The 18,504-nt window shown below is 41.9% G+C and overlaps 1 protein-coding gene across 2 annotated transcripts in view; it reads left to right on the top strand.

Moving 5' to 3' along the window:
* Positions 1-4,997: 4,997 nt before the first annotated feature.
* Positions 4,998-18,504, top strand: part of strbp (spermatid perinuclear RNA binding protein) — an 87,762-nt gene continuing 74,255 nt past the window's right edge. The window contains exon 1 of one of the 2 annotated variants that reach the window (XM_030084406.1): positions 4,998-5,170. The gene's annotated coding sequence lies outside the window, so the exon portion shown is untranslated. Of the gene's footprint in view, positions 5,171-8,014; positions 8,142-18,504 lie in introns of those variants that run through there. The other variant, XM_030084404.1, reaches the window with a different exon arrangement.

Genomic DNA, 18,504 nt, shown 5'->3' on the forward strand with positions numbered 1-18,504 from the left:
TTTTTTTTACAAACACATTGATGAACTGACAATGGGGTGAAAAAAGAAGCTAAACAGAGCAGCTAAAATGAACCGCCAACCCATTCAACAACAAGTATGCAGATTGCTTTCTGCCACGACCTGATGAGAACTGCTGCAGTTTATCAAAGTGGATTTCTGTGTTTCAGCAACAAACCTTGTAACTTGTTGTATATTCGCTCTATTTGAGACTTTGAATTGAAAGCCTGTTTCATTCTGATGCTTCCCAACCAGCAAGCAGTGCTGTGGTGGACCCCTGTCCCATCCTGAGGCAACCACAGGTAGCCCAGCTCCTCACAAAGCAGCTCCACCCTGCTGCAGTCAACCGGAGTAATTCACCTCACAGCACTCAAATTGCAAATGAATCATGCACACATGATGCAACAGTGGCGGTAAACCCTCTACTATCCAGACAGCACCGCCTTTGTAAATCTCAACATGCAGTATTTATGGAGGGTTTTACTTACTTTTTGTCTCTTCCACGGCATTAGTCCTGTCTTCTGTAATCCTTCGTGAAATTACATGAACATGAACAAATTTATTCCGGTGGCTTTTTGGAGTCATTTGCTTGCAGTTTCAGGTACGTGTTTCTAGTGAATTGGTTGTTGTTGAACCAGATCCATGCTTTGTGTTATTGCATCGCTGCATTGTTACATTAGTCATGAGGCGTTGCGATCAATCCAAGCAAACTACTGTGAAAGGCACATGACAGCCTGAGGCTGCACAGGCTGCCAGTCCATCACAGGACAAACTCAGAAATACGGACAGTAACACACACCCATGGGCAATGTTAAAGTCACTAATTAACCTCAAACACATGTTTTGGATTGTGTGAGAGAATCGGAGTGCTGGGAGAAAACTTGTGGGTGAACATGCAGTCTCCACACAGGAGGGCCTCCAGTCAGATTCAAACTGGGGATTTCTCAGCATTAAACAAGAGCAAAGAACACTTTACCACCACAGTTCTGACTGTTTTACAAGGGCTTTCAGTCATCTGAATAAGGCAAGATTTAAGCTGTGTGTAGAATGAGAAAGGTATAGTATCACTAAGTGCCATCCTCATCTACAGATATTTAACTCTGTTCATTCCTTTTTTGGTGCATGACATGTATCTCAGTCGTACACGGTTTCAAAAAAATTAATACAGCGGTCTGTATGACCAAATGTACTTAAAAGCATTTCAAAAACATGTTGAAATCACTCTGTATTTCTTAAAAATGACAAAAAGCAGTGAAGTGTAATAGTCAGAATTCAGATTAACATTTTTTGGGGTTCTTCCTGGCAACGACCACAAGCAGGGCAGCCAGTGTTCATCCATGTGTGTGACTCCACCTTGCTCTTGTGTCCATTCCACGCTGGCACTGCCATCTGCTACCCGTCGAACTTCTGTCCGGCTCAGCAAGACTCGACGCGCGCAAGCACACGCACACACACACGCACACACACACACACACACACACACACACACACACACACACACACACACACACACACACACACACACTCAACTTCTCGTGTCCTGCTCGTGGTCAGACAGCCAGGTGGCGTCACACCAAATGATCAACGGTTTATACACACACGCTGTGACCTGGGCTGTATGGCCCACCAGCAGAAAGCGCCTCTCAGTGCTTCTGCTTCTTTATCGTGTGCATGCGGGCCTGACTAACGCACAGAACGGATGTCTGTCTGTCAGTCTGTCCTTCCTTCTGCTTCTCTGAGAGCCGTTTGGCCCACTTCTCCGTCTTGGATGGCGAACATAGGCGCTCGTCCTCACAATGCATATGTGTGTGTGTGTGTGTGTTTGTGTATGTGAGTGTGTGTTTTAGAAGACAGCTCTAAAAAAGAAGTCCTCAGAGGGGTGTCAGATGGCAGGCGTTTGTGTCGGTGAAGGGGGGATGGAGAGATGATGGGGGCGGATGAAGGAAGGAATAGAAGGAAACAGGAGGAGGGGAAGATTGTTCTGTTCTCTGCTCTTCGGCTTTTGTTCTCCTAGATAATAAGTCTCCACCCCCTGACTCCAAAAACCAGGGGAACCCCTCCAGTCTGGAAACATGAGAAGCGCAGCAACATATGCAGCAACAGGAACTGTGCAGTCCTGGACCAAGGTGTCGTATACGTTTCATTTTCAGAGCTTCCTTTTGAAATGTGTCGCATGCACGATGATTCATTGCATGGTTTTCTGCAGTTGGAACTGCGGCTATGCCAGATTTCACATAGTCAATTATGAATGCCCTAAGTTGCCCTAAAAAAAAAAAAAAAAAAAAAAAAAAAAAACTCAACATGCTTTTAATTCAGGCCAAAACCGAGGAGGGGGGAGACACATAAAGCCACATCAATGCCAAAAGCCTGGAGGCCCGTTGAATGTCTTGCTTTAATCTATTTCAATATTTCAACCAGCACACAAAACTGAAATCAGAGAAGAGAGAGATGACATATTTTTTATTTTATCATCATAGCCACTCAGACAGGTGTGCCGCAGCGTTATCACATAATATCAGCTATCTCTGCTAAAAAAAAAATAGACAGTAGATACAGCACGGTAAACAATGAGGTTAAAATATAATAGGAAGTCGAAAGGAACTGAATGTTACAGTGAAAACAGTTTTCTGTTTGCTTTGACCTGGTTGAGCAGAGCAGCATCTGCAACCCACATGAAATCTAAAAATACTCCCGCACCATTGACTGCTACTACACCATGGCATCTGTAGGTAGATGAAATGACTGTGTGCATGGTATGACTGCTTGCATGCATGTGTTAAAAACCGGGGTTAGGTTATGGACCATTTTTCTGCAGATTGTTCTGCTTCATTTGCAAGCCTGAAGCGGAAATATGCTTTGAAAACATTTCAGACATGTTGCATGCCTGCAATGTGTTTGTGTGTGTCTGTGTGTGTGTGTGCGCGTGTGCCCTGTAATGGTATAAATTACTGTAAATCCAATGCATCAATGATATTATACTGCTGAAAAAGTAATAAAATAGTGTTTTGCTTGTCTAAGGCTGCTTTAACTTTGTGTAAACCCAAAGCCTATCATTCATGGAGCCAATCGCAGGTGTAAAATGGTTCAAGCCGATGTCATTACTGTCACGGGAAAGTCGAAACCCGGCTCTACAAAGCATAACTGCAGCAACAAGGCCATTATAAATCGCTTTAAACAGGTCATCTTCATGTGAAATATGATTGCATAAATCAGCTGTGATTGCTGCGTATTGTATTGAGCCATGTATTTATGACTCAGTCTTACATGGGAAAGCTAACAGGGGAAGAGATGGGCGGTGATGTGCCGCTCGAGAGGAAAAAGCTGCATGAAAGATAACTCAACTTTACAAAATGAAGTAACTGATCAAGCTGAATCAAATGGAAAATAACATAATTCTCACCTCAGAATGATCACATGAATGCTTTCTCTGTGAAAGCCTTTGAATTGTAAGTATTGCCCAGACACCGATTGTATCGGTTCAATGCTGTGGGCAGTACCCACAGTCATAAAGCCACACCCAATAAAACTTTACATCATCTTACGTCAACTTCTCAGAAGGGAATAAGTGAAAGACGAGCAATGTTAACTATATGGAGAATTTTTCAGATAAACAACAGAGCAACAAAAGTAAAACTGTCAGAAATTATTCACTTGACATGTGCCAGTTGGTGATCTAATCGGATTGCAGTGACTAAAGAGATGAACAACAATTTATTTTTGTCCCTTGGTGATTCTAACAGATATCGCAGCAAATGCGCAGCTATGCCATAATAATTTCTACAGGCTCTGCCGTCCACAGCACTCAGTTCTACAGTCGTTCTACACAATGTTCATGTTTCCAACAAAAAACTGCTGCAACACGTTTCTGATGTGTCCCGGAAGAAGCTCAGCACACTCTTTGTGGAGAATACTTAGCAAGTCTACAGTATATCAACTGGGAGCTGCATCAATCTGTGCTGTGAGGAGACTGAGTCAGAAAGGACGTTACAAAACAAAAATCATAGTAATAATGTTTTGTTTTTGTCAAAGTAAATCCTCTCGTGTTGACGACAGATCGCATTTCAGTTCAGTAATTCAACATTATGTCACAACTGTTTGTAACAATACTGAAGTCACATGCACACAACCACAAATATCTAGGAAAAGTGAACAATAGCAAAAAACCCAACAAATCAATACCTAACCCCAAAGTCAATACCTAACCCACTGTACTTTTGCTAATGTGCTCACAACATAAAGTTCAATGTATAAATTCAATGTATATAATAAGCATTTTTTTGAAGTATGAGTATTTTTTTTTAATGTTTGACAGAACAGTTACACTTAAAAGTACAGTAAGTGAGACCATTCCATGTTTGTGAAATGTAATGAATGAGTTAAAGGGTCATTACATGAAATCTTATTTTATAGTAACATGCATATTAATCAGTCCATTTTATCTTTCATGTACTGTATATTATGAGTTTATCAAAGTTAAATATCGAATCGTTGCTCAGATGAGCCAAAATTCAAACATGGGTTGCCAGGGGCTTTGAATGAAATCGATGTTTTACCTATGATAATTTGAGACAGGTAGCAAAATGATGGCCTGAAAAAGCATCTTTAAACTACAATCATTTAATAAACTTCATGACCCTTGTATGATTCTCAAAATTGTTTCTATAAATATCATACAAAGTGCTAACACACCACCACTTAAATTATATTTTTTCTGTAAAGGTGCAATATGAAAATGATCCTACAGAGGGCGCCTGTGGTTGTTGAGGGTAAGAGGAACAAACTATTCCATTCGGAGGTTTCAGTTTGTCTCTGTATCTTTAAGTTGTGAGTTGGCTGTGTGTGTTTTTTTTTTCTTCATATATCATGACATTAAGATGTGCGGCGATAAGAAGGAGACCTGTCCCATCATCCCGCGCCCCCGCCTCTCTGCTGCACCTGCCCCCGTGCCCGCGCGCCGCCGCGCCGCAGCCCCGCTCTCTCCGTACAGGTGCGAGGGGAGCAGCAGCAGCTCGAGCCGCTCCGCCAATTAGGAGCACCGAGCGTGGCCACGTGAACAAATCCCGTTGTCTAAATTCCCGGTTCAGCCGCGAGCAGCCCGGAGTGAGCGGCAGCCCCTGAAAGACGCACGGAGTGGGGAAGTATCAGCTGCAGGCTGGACGGGAGCAGCGTGCAGGTAAATCTCTCTTCTCTCTCTTTTATTTTTTTCTTTTGGAATGACACTTTTCTCCTGCCTCCTCCTCCTCCTCCCTCCCTCCCTCCCTCCATCCCTCTCCCGGCTGCTCCGTCCGCTCGGATGCGGGGCTCCGGGACGTCGTCGCTCTCCTCCGATCCGCGGACAGGACAAACAGCATCACGGGCTGGTGGCTCCGCACCGTCTGCGCATTGAAACTCACCCCCCCTCCCCCTCCTCCTCCCCTCCCTCCATCCCTCCCTTCATCCCTCCATCCTCCCCCTCTCTCCTCCTGTCTCCTGCAGGCGCACGGGGCTATTGATAGTTGACAGAAGCCTTGTAATCCCCGGCTGATCTGGCCGGCCGGGCCACAGCCATTTTCGAAACAAGAATGTTGATTGAACTTTATTTTGCTGCAAGATTTGTTTTAATTGGTTCCGGCCGCAGAGGCAGGAGGAAGGCGCGTGAGAGGCTGTCGGTGCTGCATGCAGCCCAGGCAAGCAGCGAGCTTTTATAGCTGAATTATTTATAAGACTGTCTGGGAGAGTAATGCTTATCTTGGATGGAGGGAGAGTCCTGCTGGAGATATAGGCTAATGCCATGCTCTTCCTGACTGGTTGGACTGTGATGTTTTCTCAGAGCCGAGTGTTTTGGTCGACTGTTTACCTTCTGTGATCAACTTACCGCTGGTATTGTTGGCAATAACAAACAATCCATTGACTTATTTCTTCCCCCCCCCCCCCCCCCCCCCCCATTTTCTCTGTTGATTTTCATTATTAAGATAAAAAATGGCAAGATGTTCAGATGAACCTAGATAATCTTTTATCATCAACATTTTCTTCACTTCCTTATTTGTTTTTAAATCAATACATTGATGTGAAATAATCATTCACCAGTAAGATAGTAAGATAGAAGGTGAACGACGTGGAACCATTGCATGCCTAGTTATTAACATTTAATTCAGTATCCTTCAAATGGGGATCGTTGTAGCTACCCCTAGGTGTGCTTTGGAGTACTGCCAGGGAAATTCAGTTGAAATTTAATTGAATTATTTCCATCAGTTATGAAATTAATTCTCAGACCTAAATTAATCACATTAGAGTACATTCAGTAAAGGTTGCATCATAATTTCTGCTTTCAATACTACCATTGACTAAACTATACTTTAAACCCCATAGAGATTTTTTTTTTAATGAATGGGGAGGATGCTTTCCCTTCAACAGCTGTTGAACCACATTGGGTACATTCACTCACTCCAGCTCTAACTTATGGTTTAATCTCTTTGTGCTAATTATATACTTTTAACTTTATTTTACATGTAAATCCAGTGACAAAAATAGGTTTTTCTTGAAATGAAAAAAAAATCTGATTTTTACCCTCCATTACTTTCTTTTAAATTAATGCTGGAATTAGACTTATGTTATTGTGTGAATACAAAAATGTTTTCCCACAAAATGTTACTTATGTAAACATTAGACATGTTATTTTGTTATCAATCAGACAATGATATCTGGGTTTTTTTCTGCCCATGATGAAAGAAAAGAAGGAAAAAAATCACATAAGTTGTGACAAAACTGAGAAACGCTCAGGGATAGTGAAACACCTCAAGCCTTGCAAACAGGACTAAGACTCCTAACTTAGCTATATAAGTACAGCAGCTGAACCATGTGATATGCACAAATAAAATAAAAAAAAACACTCTTACAGACATCTTCTGTGCCACTTTACGCTGTTCAGGGTCACAGGGCTCTGGAGTCGATATTCGCTAACAGTGGGTAAAGGCAGGGTACACCCTGGATAGTCATCACAGGGCAAACAGAGAGGCAGTCAATCACACACTCATCCCTACACACCATTTAGCCACCATTTCACCTCAAGTGCATATTTTTAGACTAAGAGGAAAATAGAAAATCTCAGGCTTGAACCCATGATATTCAGAACCACAGTTTAGCATGCAATAAGGTATTTAACTCATTGGCATGCATGTTTTCACAAGTGTAAGTACGTATGGCAACAAGGTAGCTGCACCACCCACCTTTGGATGTGAGCGTTACTGCTGTGCAGTTTGATTCTTTGCTGCCGTGTTGCATTGTGACCTCTACTTTTACTGAAATAATGTGGCCCTTAATGAGCAAAAGCCAGCTATTTTCATGGAACAATTCCAGGTCATGTCTTCACTGACATTATTACACTGTACAAAGTCATCTTGAAGGTCGAATTGGATCATTCTGTTTGTTTTGGCGACTCTTAAATATTCTATGGGTAAAATTAAAGCTAATTAATGTCTGACTTTAGCTTATGGACTCTTACAGAGCTTTTGGTGCATTCTGCCAGATAAATGCAGCAATACCAGTAAGTCACTATGGGGGCACTACTGAGCTTAAACGCAAACAACTTCTTCTTCAGTCTATGAAGCAACTTTACTCTTGGTGTTTAGTTATTTTGTTGATTCACAGAAGCTTTTCTCATAGGAAGCACAGGAGTATGAAGGTAGGGACGCTCGCACCATCTAAAATGCGCATATCTGTGTTGTTGGGGCATAACTGAGCCTTCAGTCAGCCGCTGTGAATGCAGCACTTCTGCACCTGCTTTTTACAGCACTACTCCACCGGAATGAGCGTGTGCGCATGCGCACTGTGTCCATTCATCTCCAGGGAGCTCTCGCACTCTCGCTTGTCTCGACAGGAGAGACCAGCAGGCGGCTCCTCTCTCTCTCTCTCTCTCTCTCTCTCTCTCTCTCTCTCTCTCTCTCTCTCTCTCTCTCTCTCTCTCTCTCTCTCTCTCTCTCTCTCTCTCTCTCTCTCGGTTGTCAAGGCGCTGCTAGTCTGTGACTTCTCCTCGTTGCGGCTGGCTGGACGGTGTCAGCCTCTCTCATTTGTCGGATTGAGCTTCATTTTTTCCTCGCCTTTGGATTTACGTCTTCTTCTTTTTTTTTTAATAACTGTGGAGTCCCGGCCGCGGACTTTGCGGAACTGTAAGTTCATTTATTATCTTTCTTTCTTTTTTTTTTTTTTGCGCTAATTGTCCCGAACCGCGTCTTCTCGTCCACGCGTGTCCTGACCAGGAGCGGACACATCCCGCACTTCGTGTTTCCACAGTTATTGCGGCCACTCGGTGGTTCAGAAGTTGAGAAGCACTGCGTTATTTATTGTGTGTCGCTTTCGTTTCGCGGTGGCTCCGGCAGAAAGAGGAACTGTTGCCCACACGTGATGAACTTTTCTGATGTTGTGAGTCGACACGAGGCTCGGTTCTGCTGAATTATCCTGGAAATAGTTGGGTTTGTTTGCTGTCGACGGCTTGATTGTAAGCTCATCTCGTACAGCAGGTGTCTGGTAGCCCACTTCCGCGCTCACATGAATGAAATCATTTCATTTTTGTTTATTTTTTTTTCTTCCTCCCCCACTTCTTCCTGTCACCGGGGCTTCTTGTCTGTTGAGGTGTTGCATTTGTTTTCTTCTGTGTGCTTAGTTTATTTTTGTGTCTTTGATCCTGCAAAGTGAGCTGTATTGACGGAGGTTTGTGTCGCTTCCTCACACATTGTCTGGTTTTCTGTGCGCGTACGTGCGTCCGCGTCCCCGAGGGACCCGAGTGTGAGAATTGCTGAAGTGCCCTCATTTCTTGCTGAACCAGCTTGTTGGCATACCTAAACCAGGCTCTTAAGTCTTGGAACAACTGGAAAGATCACAAACACACCTACCAGTCGGTCTCCGTACAAAGGTCTCCGCACCTTCCTGCCGAAGAGAAAGAAGGCCTCCTTGTTATTATCATGCAGAGGAGACTCCAGCATTCTTTATTTATGGACACAGTTCAGATCTAAAGCAGCCAGCAAATATTTTATTTACAATTTGAAACTAACTTCAGGGTGGGCTTAGAGCAAGATACCATGACAGCAATAAACACAACCACTAACAAAGGGATGTTGCTTAAGAGTGATGTATGAGAATTATATAAAGAAAAGAAAATAAGTAGGAAAAAACCTGGGTGCTATTTTATCATTGTATTTTATGGCATAGTTTAATATTAAAACAAATACCTTCACTATTAAATAATGAAATGTTATTAAGGATTTCACTTCCGTAGTCCCAACAGGCTTCACGTTGTTAGTCACACATACGGATGTTGATGACTGCCATGCAAGACACTCAGCCATCCAGTGGGAGCAATTTAAGGTTCGCTGTGCCACAGCAGGACACCTTGACAAATGGACAGGGGGAAATGAGAGATCCAAACATGCACCACTGAAACACTGAGAGGCAATCTGGCCTATCAACTGAGCCACAGCTACTCAAAATCTAGGTCAAAATAAGTACACAATTAAAAGATGATTTAGGCGCTTACAGGTGGCGAAGGGAGATTGCCACAGCATATGACTACCACATTTTTTAAAATTTCAATTAAGTGGAGAACTATTTTCATGGTGCCACCATATATTGATGCTGTAAATATTACAAGATCCTTGTTGGAAGGAACAGTAAACGCAAAGAAATCTAAAAGGCAATTAAATCCGCTTAGAGACTTAATCCAGTTTCAGATGCTTGCGTTATTCACAAAACTTACACCGTTTTAATGACTTCTAATGAAAAAGTGCATAATTGTGTAATTTACGGGTGTCTGTTTCTCAGTAGAGGGGTATTGGAGGTATCCAGACCCTGTTTCACCTCATGGTTGTTGCCTGAACGGTGGGGCTGAATTGGTTCTAGAGGCACATGTTAATTTTAAGCATCACTATTATTGTGCACAAGAAAGAATTTTTGTGTCAAAACACGTGAGAAATTAACTACCAAGCACTTTTCTTTTTCATTGATCCTTCTTTCCTTCTATGACTTGATGCACTGCAAATAGCGTCTGACAAACTGCAGTGACGCCTGGAAACAAGTTCTAAGCTTTAGATATAAAAAGCAAAAACAAACTGTGACGTGTCCTTTGTGTTTAACATAACCTTTGCAAAGTGGCATCTCTTCAGAGATGGCTTGCTCTTTATTATTGAGTGATGTTGTGGTTTAAATCGATGTTTATAAGCGTAGAAATCAATCGGTTCTGTTTGTTTTTGAAGAAAAACTTTTCACACGTGTTAATTGGAAAAAAAAATCAACATCAGCAATTACTAAGTTGGGTCAACTTTCTCTTCTCTCCAGGAAAGCCGGACCCTGACCTCGTTCCCCCTCCAGTTTCCTCTCACTGACGGCTCATTTCTGTTTTGACTAACTGAACTCTTTGCTCTCGGTTCTGTTCATCGCTTCTCGTTGATCTCTCAGTTCTCTGTGGCTGGTGGTCTCCGTGCTTGACTAATGGCCTGTTGCCTTTGGGTTATTTTTGCCTGCCCACCTCGCTCCACCCTGTTTCAAGTGTAGGAGGTGGCCCTCTCTAAACAACCAGGCCACACCTGCCCCGGTTTGGTCGAATTGTGGGGTGCCTTTGTTTAAATGCCCGGCTTGTGCTTCACGCGTCTGCCTGGAGTTAATTTATTGAGCGGAAACACAGACTTCTGTAGTTGTTGCTTGTTACAGCAGTATAATGCTCCTCTTGTTCTTTGTACCCTTGTGCTGTGTTTGGTGTACATTGTGAATGTGTTGAACTCTGAAAATAGAAAGAAAAAGAGACGGGGTGATTGCATTCCTACTCTTGTTGTTTGTTTTACAATCTTACTAATTCATTTGTGGGTACCTAATCTCCTCTCTGCAGCGGACCATGACGGACAAATATTTAGCAACAGCTGAAATTGATTGAGCAGAAGAAGGCCTGGGTTGAGTTGACAGCATATGGGTGTGTGTATACAAACCTGCATGTTATGCAGCCGGCCCGACAAGCTCTTTCACAGACTCTTTCTCATGTGCATTGACTATACAGTGATGTCTCTATTGGTATTGACAAGATAAAAGGATGCAATGGATGTGGAGAGTCAGCTGTTGCTGCTTGATCACGATGCTCAGCCTGTTGTTACGACTGCCAGTGTTTCCTTCATTAAACACGGTTTGCTCTCGCTAATTCTTTTAGCCCTCGTTGCAAAGTTAAACCTTTGGTCAACATAGTGCAACATGGCAGCCATCGCTTCTTTTAAGCGTTTCAAATGGGAAGTGTCGACCTCCCATCACAAACCAGCAAACTCGCGGCGCACATGAAAGGCGTCGTGTTTGGAGGCCACTGGCTGCAAGCGTGAGAGCTGGTGTGAGTTAACCCTCCAAACAGCCAATGGCCGTTCCACAACCAACGTTAGACTCCTGCAGTCTTTAAACAGCGAAAAAGCAAAACGTGCTCGTAGTTGAAAATGTTTAGAGGTTATAATGGAGCACTTTGCTCTCTCTGGCTAAATTGAATCACAAAGAAACAATCATCAAACTGGTTAGCACGGCTAACAGCATACATTAATCGAACCGTAATAGACATGATAGTGAAGCCGATGCTCAGCCAGGAGAGATTTACTCATTACTTTGTCAGCTGACCACTTCCAGCCTTTTTTCTCTGGTCGCACCGGCTTGTTTATCAATCATAAATAATGAGCTGTAAGTTTTTGACATGTGACTTAATGAAGAGAATCTGACTTTCTTTTCTCTATTTCTTGATTGATTACAGGATTTGTCTCATTTGCAGCGTCGCTATAACAAATGTCAGGTAATTCTCTGGTGTTTGTGTGAGGACCGAGTAACTTCATCTGAATGTCACCGATTTGATGAAAATGTGAGGTTTGCACAATAATCAGATTAATTGCTCTGACAACATTCATCAATATGTTTTCATATACAGCTTCTGCCATTTCAATTAAATTGATCTCACTTGTTTCGCTAATTTAGGGTTTTGTGCATTTTTTAAAAATTATTTAGATGTTTTTAGTAGTATTTACTTGTCGTTTTTACTCATATGTATATTTTCTGTGACCTTGGGTTTGCAGGTCTGACATTGAATCTGTAGCATTTTATACACAATCCAGCTGTCTGCAAGGATTTGACCCACTTTTGTTTAATACATTTCCCCTGTTTTCTTTTTACTTATATAGCTCATCATTGTCATATTTTTACATTTTCACATTAGTTTATTTTATTTTCTGTTGTTTCAGTGGCACTTGAACAAAATAAGATTTATGATGAAAGAAAAAACACTTTTTTTTTTTTTTAGTGCCTTCAGACTTTATTGGATTGATGATATTGAAAAAGAAGATTGCATTTGTGTAAAATAAATAAGATTGCTATAATGAATTTAGCAATATATATTGTTAACTGACATTTTTCAGCTCTCATTTATGAAACTTCAACCTCTTTTGAAACAAACTGATCGGGAATATTATTATCAGATTTTGCTGGTTTGTTTTTAATGCACACTGAAGGACATTTTATCACTCAGAATTTAGCCGTTTGTATTTGATCTCCTTAGTATTTAGCAGGTGACTGAAACACACTCGGTGGATTTGGCTTGCTTCAATGGATTTGGAAATGGATTTAATTTCCACTAATGGAACATACTTGGGCTCGGATAACCCAGATTAAGGACACATAAACAACTGGCAACACGGGGGACAATGAGCATGCACGTTGAAGACAAGCACAGCGGAGTGACTGTTCGCCCAGAAAGTCGTGGTTTATCTCAGGCACGTTTGTTTAGAAATATTAAACACTGCAAAGCAAACAAATGTGATTTAGTTGTTTTCAAGGCAGCATCAGTAAGTTTTACTTTGATTTATCACAATCGGAGTGAAACAACTGACAGAAATGTTCTATGGGGAAAAGAAGGAATTCCCGACTGTTGCAAGCATCCAAATGTCTCATGTCTGCAGTTTTCCTTTTTTTTTTTTTTGTTTACTCCCAAGTTTGACCTCTTCCCCTTGTCTGTTTCCTGGCACCTCTGTGCAGCCTGGTTCAGCTGTTTTTTTTTTTTCTGCCGACCCATCTCTGTGTCTGTTTTATGTATGGCGGGGAGCAGTGTCACAGTCCCTCTGCAGCTTTGGTTCTGGTTTGTTTTATGCTATGTCCTCAGTTTAAACAGTTTGGAAATCTCAGTGACACAACGCTCCGCAGCAGAGGCGACGCCGTAATATCACAGGATGTGTCTGCAGCATCTATGCTCTGATTGCCTGGTACCTATCAGTGAAACAGCCCACCAGTTCTCAGTCGAGCACACAGCAGCACATTTGAGTCTCATCTGGCAAGAAAATGTAGCACTAATCCAATTGGCTGGAGCTTTAGTAAAAGCTTTGCTAATTGGCTGATATGGAAGCTGGCAACCAAGGTTCCACTAAGCACAACAGGGAGTTGAGGAGAGTCCCAGTGGTGCAGGAGTGACTGTGCAAAGGCCAGATAGCAAGAGAGTGCATTGCTGTTGTGAATATTCCACTAAATGCAATAATAAAGCACTCGTCTATGACCCGCTGGTTCAGGTCCACCCAGACGATCATGTCTCATTTTCAGCCATGTTGTTAGACACACACATACGCACATGCAAATGCACCAAATACACACACACGCGCACGCGCGCGTTTCCCCTGCAATTCATCTGCAGGAAGAAGAGCAGTGTTCGTCACACAAACATGTTTGAGGAAACATCTTCTGAGCTGGCAAAGGAACAAAGATATCAACACAGGAATATTGACTGTGTGTGTGTTCGTGTGTGTGTGTGTTGCAAAAAAACAAAAGTAATTCTTTGCAGGGGAAAAAAAAAAACCTAGCTTCTGCCCAAAGCCACTGCAGCCATTCCTGTTTCCTTTCACCTCAGTGTGGAATCCAGGAATAGATCAGAGTGACAGAGATGCGAGAGAGAAACAAAGAGACATGGAGGCAGAGAGTGCGAGAGATGGCCATGTAAGGTTTCCTGCACCGCAGTTTGCACCACTCTAAACACTGAACCTGAAATGAACTATTCAGGGAATGGTTTTTCAAGTCACTGCTAACCTGAACTTTGGCCTTGAGTAGCTGCTCCGGTAAGAAACAAAGGCAACATTCACCATAAAGACCGAGGGGGGAAAAAACGGGTTTATTGAGACACGGCTTGCTCTGTTTGCTGTCGGATCCTGTTTAGATATACAAGGACAATAATGTGCACACGATATATCAGTCTTTAATGTAGGCCTGTAAAATATTAACACATGATTTATTTGGGCTGTAAATATTCAGAACTGATATTGTATTCGTTTTGGAAATGTAGTTGGTTCAGTCTCTGCCTACAGTGGAGATATAGGTAGTTTACATTACTCAACAATAATACATGCAAAACTTTCTTTTTGTGCTTTTTCAATTTTTAACAACACAATTCTGCTGTTCAAAACACACAGGTTAATTAATAAACAGTAATCAATTTCTTGTTGCGCAATCAATTAAAGCATTTATATTTAAAGGTAAGAAATTTGTTCATGTCGTCATACATTGTTAATCAGAAACTGAGTTCAATATTTCTTTAATTGTTACAGTCAATGAGGAAGAAGTGTAATGCAGCTGTAAGTATGAAAGGCTTGAGTCATATCGAGGGATTTTACTACAAAGAGGAGAAATGCTCCTGTGCGGTTTGGTAATTGCTGAGTGGAAGTTCTGCACGATTGTTTTTCTACCGGGGGAAAATATGGAAAACAATGTATGGCTGTAAAATTTTCACTGCATAGTCACTTTCATTGCCTTGCTTTTCGCGATTACAGATGATAAATGTTCCGAGTGTGCATACTTTGTGTATAAAATGTAAAAATCTTAGTTTGGTGGGTCTTGTTTGTACTATCAGATTGATTTTTCAACTATGTGTCTCAAAGCTTATATGAGGTCGGTGGTTTGGTCTAATTGTCTTATTGAGTGAAGAACGTACTTGTAAATAGAAGTTTGTATGACTCCTCTGTGCATGATTCTACAAAATGTCTCAGGATAGTTGTGTTTGGTCAAATCCTTTCTTGACAACTTCATACCAGGGAATCTCTTAGTCTGCCTCCGTGATCAACAGTCCTGTGGTCTTACTCACACAAAAAACCAGGACATCACCAAATTAGTAATCTAATAAATGTGGAAAGTATGTGCCAGATTGGAGACATTTCCACAAGGTATTAGGCCGGAATAGGAATGTTATTGTCATCACAGCAGATCGTTTAAAAACATAATGCCTCTGACTCATGGCTGTGGTATGGTGGAGGCATAAAGATGTTCAAAATTAATTGAAGCAAACAGGAGATTCGCCAAGGAAACCCTAATCAGATGAATAGGAAATTAAAATCAACAGATGAAGTGAAGATTGTTGTTGCCTGTCGGTACATGTGACTGCGTTTACATCAACTGAAGTGCGTGGATGGATTGATAGAGGAGAATATCTTCAGTTTGATTTTTTTTTTCTTGGGAGGCCCATCTGCTCTGCCGCTCGGCTCCTGTCTGTGGTCTTTCATGCACACCATTTTCTCTCTCACACACACACACACACACACAAACACACTGCTCTTCCTTCCTTCTCATGTCCCTGCTCTGCTTACTGTGTCAAAAAGAGCTGAGATCAGGGAAACCATAGCTTGCCCTCTGTCAGACTTCCAGGAAGATCAGGCTATTTATTCGAAGCCAGCCGACCGTATTCGGTCTGCAGCTGGAAAGATGCCAGCTGGATTCCCAGTATGGTTCAAAAAATTATGTTGAATCAAGTCGGAGATAAAATGCCATAAAGCAACGCACGCAGTGTGTGCGCAGCATCGAGCAGGAGTTTGAACTGGGACGGTGTAAGTATCTGTTATATGGACATGTGCAGTACGACAAATGATCAATTATGTCGTCAGTTGAAATCCTCCGAGTTTTGTTTTTCATAATTATTGATTTGGTGGTAATGGGAGAAAGAAAATCAATCAGCAACTTTTCAAAGCCTTTTCAATGCCTCATTGTGTCCCCTAAACCAATTGTTATTCATTGAGATATGACCTATCACAAAACAGAAAAACAAGATTTCCTTATTCTCTTACAATTTGTTTTTTCATATCTGTTGCTGGATTTCTTTCAGTTATGATATGCACCTTGAGAAAGACATTCTATTTTAAAAATCCACTTCGTTGTGTATTTCTCTCTTTATAAAAATAGTTGAGACAGCAGATGTTTAACAGTAAAGAGTAAACAAAACAACAACAAAATGCAGCTTATAAAAAAGGGAGAGCTGTGTGTCCACCACAGTATTATGTGCTATGTTTATGATCTGTTGATCCTCTTTCATCCTTCTTTTGTACATTTGACAGAAGATTAAAGGCTGTTGGCTCTACTCTTAGTGAGTAATGAAACATGAAAAATATCGTCAGTTTTTTGCTCTGGATGTGTTGTGTGTGTCTCTAAATGGCTGCTGTTGGTGAAAAGCACAATCCCACTCGGTGTGTCATAATCAGCATCTGACCACTAATACTGTGAAACAAACTAGTTTTTGATGTAATCATGCATTTTTTTGCCCCCATGTTGAGAAACTATCAACGCCACTTTACTGACAGAATTTTTTTTTGTCTTTCTCAAGCTACATGATTACAATTTGGAGGCGTTGAGGCAGAGTGGAGGATTGCTAATAGTTATAGAAATCAATATAAAGACTATTGATTGATTCAAAACTGGAACATTATACACGACGGAAGAGACAGCATGCCCGGCGACTGATTCAGCCTTTATGCCGCAGTGAACAGCTGTAAGCTTAGTCAGGGTTATCCTCTTTCAGAGCATCCACGTGTAAGCTCGTTTCCATCAAAACGCTCCAAATTGTGAGTGTTGTAACACACATGCACAAGGCGCATCTGTGGAAAACGAGGCACAGGAAAATGATACTGAGTGAATTTTTTGTTGTGAGTGTGTGTGTGTGTGTGTCTGCAGGCAGTGTTTCCACTCGGCTGCGGTGACCCACTGACCAGTGTTAGCTGATTAATTGCTGCTTTCATGCTAAGCTGCGGCGTATCACCTCGTAATTGGTAATGCAGATTATCAGGGAGATGCTGTGCGGGGCGTGTGAGAGTTATATATCTGACTAGGATGTTTATCTAAGAAAGTAGGATTAATGGGATTCCAGCCCCCTCTCGTCGGCGCACACAGCCGCCCTTGCTGACACGGACCCTCTGATCGCCATTAAAGCAGGATGCCGAATTCTGTAGAGCTTGCTTGTTATCAATGAATTTACAATGCTCGTTGTTCTACCTGAAATTCACTGGAGGCTTCTGCGAAAATTAACAGATTTTACTCCCAATGTTTGCGGGGGAACAAGTGCACATATGCAATGACAGCAGAGTCAAGCTTGTATGTCTGTGCAGCCTCATAAAGTCCCCAGAATCTAAGATGTTGGTGTAATGGAAGCGCTCACGCTTGTGTCATGTGCTCTCGAGCTACTGAGCTGCATCCAGCCATGTTTTGTTGTACTTGCTGGAAGATTTAAAAAGCAGAGGATGCCACAGAGCTGCACGCTCTTCCAGACACACTCACACATGCCTGTGAGCAGGCACACAGCTTTTGATGTGGAGCTCCACCATATTTCTCCTGAGATCTTCTCGCTGTCTCACTCTGGTGCACACATCGGTGTCAGGCCCGACGTGCGCACAGTCAGCTGGCTCCGTCCATGCTTGTGTATGTGGCTTTCAAAGAATAAAGACAGATGGCTCGTGAGCGATGATGCCCGTGTGCCCTAAAATATCTATATGTCTTTGTTTTGATCGATAAAACATCTCGCTGATTGTTTGTCCTGTCTGAAATGTCTGTTGCCTCAAAATAATTTTTCATCAATTCTCGCTTGCAGCTTTCTTCTCAATTTGTGAGTTGTGATATCGTGCACAGGGAAGCAGAAAGTGTGAAACAGTATGAAATAGTTAATCCTCTCTGTGGGATCTTTGTCTTCAGGCCATGTGATTATATTTTAATTCATATTTTGAACTTTAGTTAATTGTATTTATTTATCAGTTTGCTTTTTGTTCCACAGTCATAATCCATATAATTGGTGTGTGTGCAAGTGCTGAATTAGGTGTGGATATAAAATGTTGTGTTCAAATGCACTCAAAAAGCACTCAAAACAATAAATCATGAAATATTATTTAAGAAACTGAAACGTTGTGGTATTGGGGCTGGTTTTACACAGGATGACAAGTTATTTAAGCAACCATTTATTGAAACGGGTAATTTTGCATTAGGAGTGAAAAGCACAGGAAAGCAGTATTAACTTACAAATAAATTCACACGCAAAAACTCTGCAAAGTAGCTTTAATGAGACTGTAAATCAGTTACCACACTCCAGAACGTCTGCTGTTTAAACTGCGCCCAAACATGGACTGAATGTACCATAAATTGGTGTGTTCTGGTCCAACTCACTGACTTTTCGCCCTCGGCTCATTAGAGTATTACCCTGGCAGCTCCCACATAGCTCACATCGCTTTCTCTCACTGGCCTGAAACA

The sequence above is a fragment of the Salarias fasciatus genome, assembly GCF_902148845.1.
Source record: "Salarias fasciatus chromosome 7 unlocalized genomic scaffold, fSalaFa1.1 super_scaffold_4, whole genome shotgun sequence".
Taxonomy (NCBI): Eukaryota; Metazoa; Chordata; class Actinopteri; order Blenniiformes; family Blenniidae; genus Salarias; species Salarias fasciatus.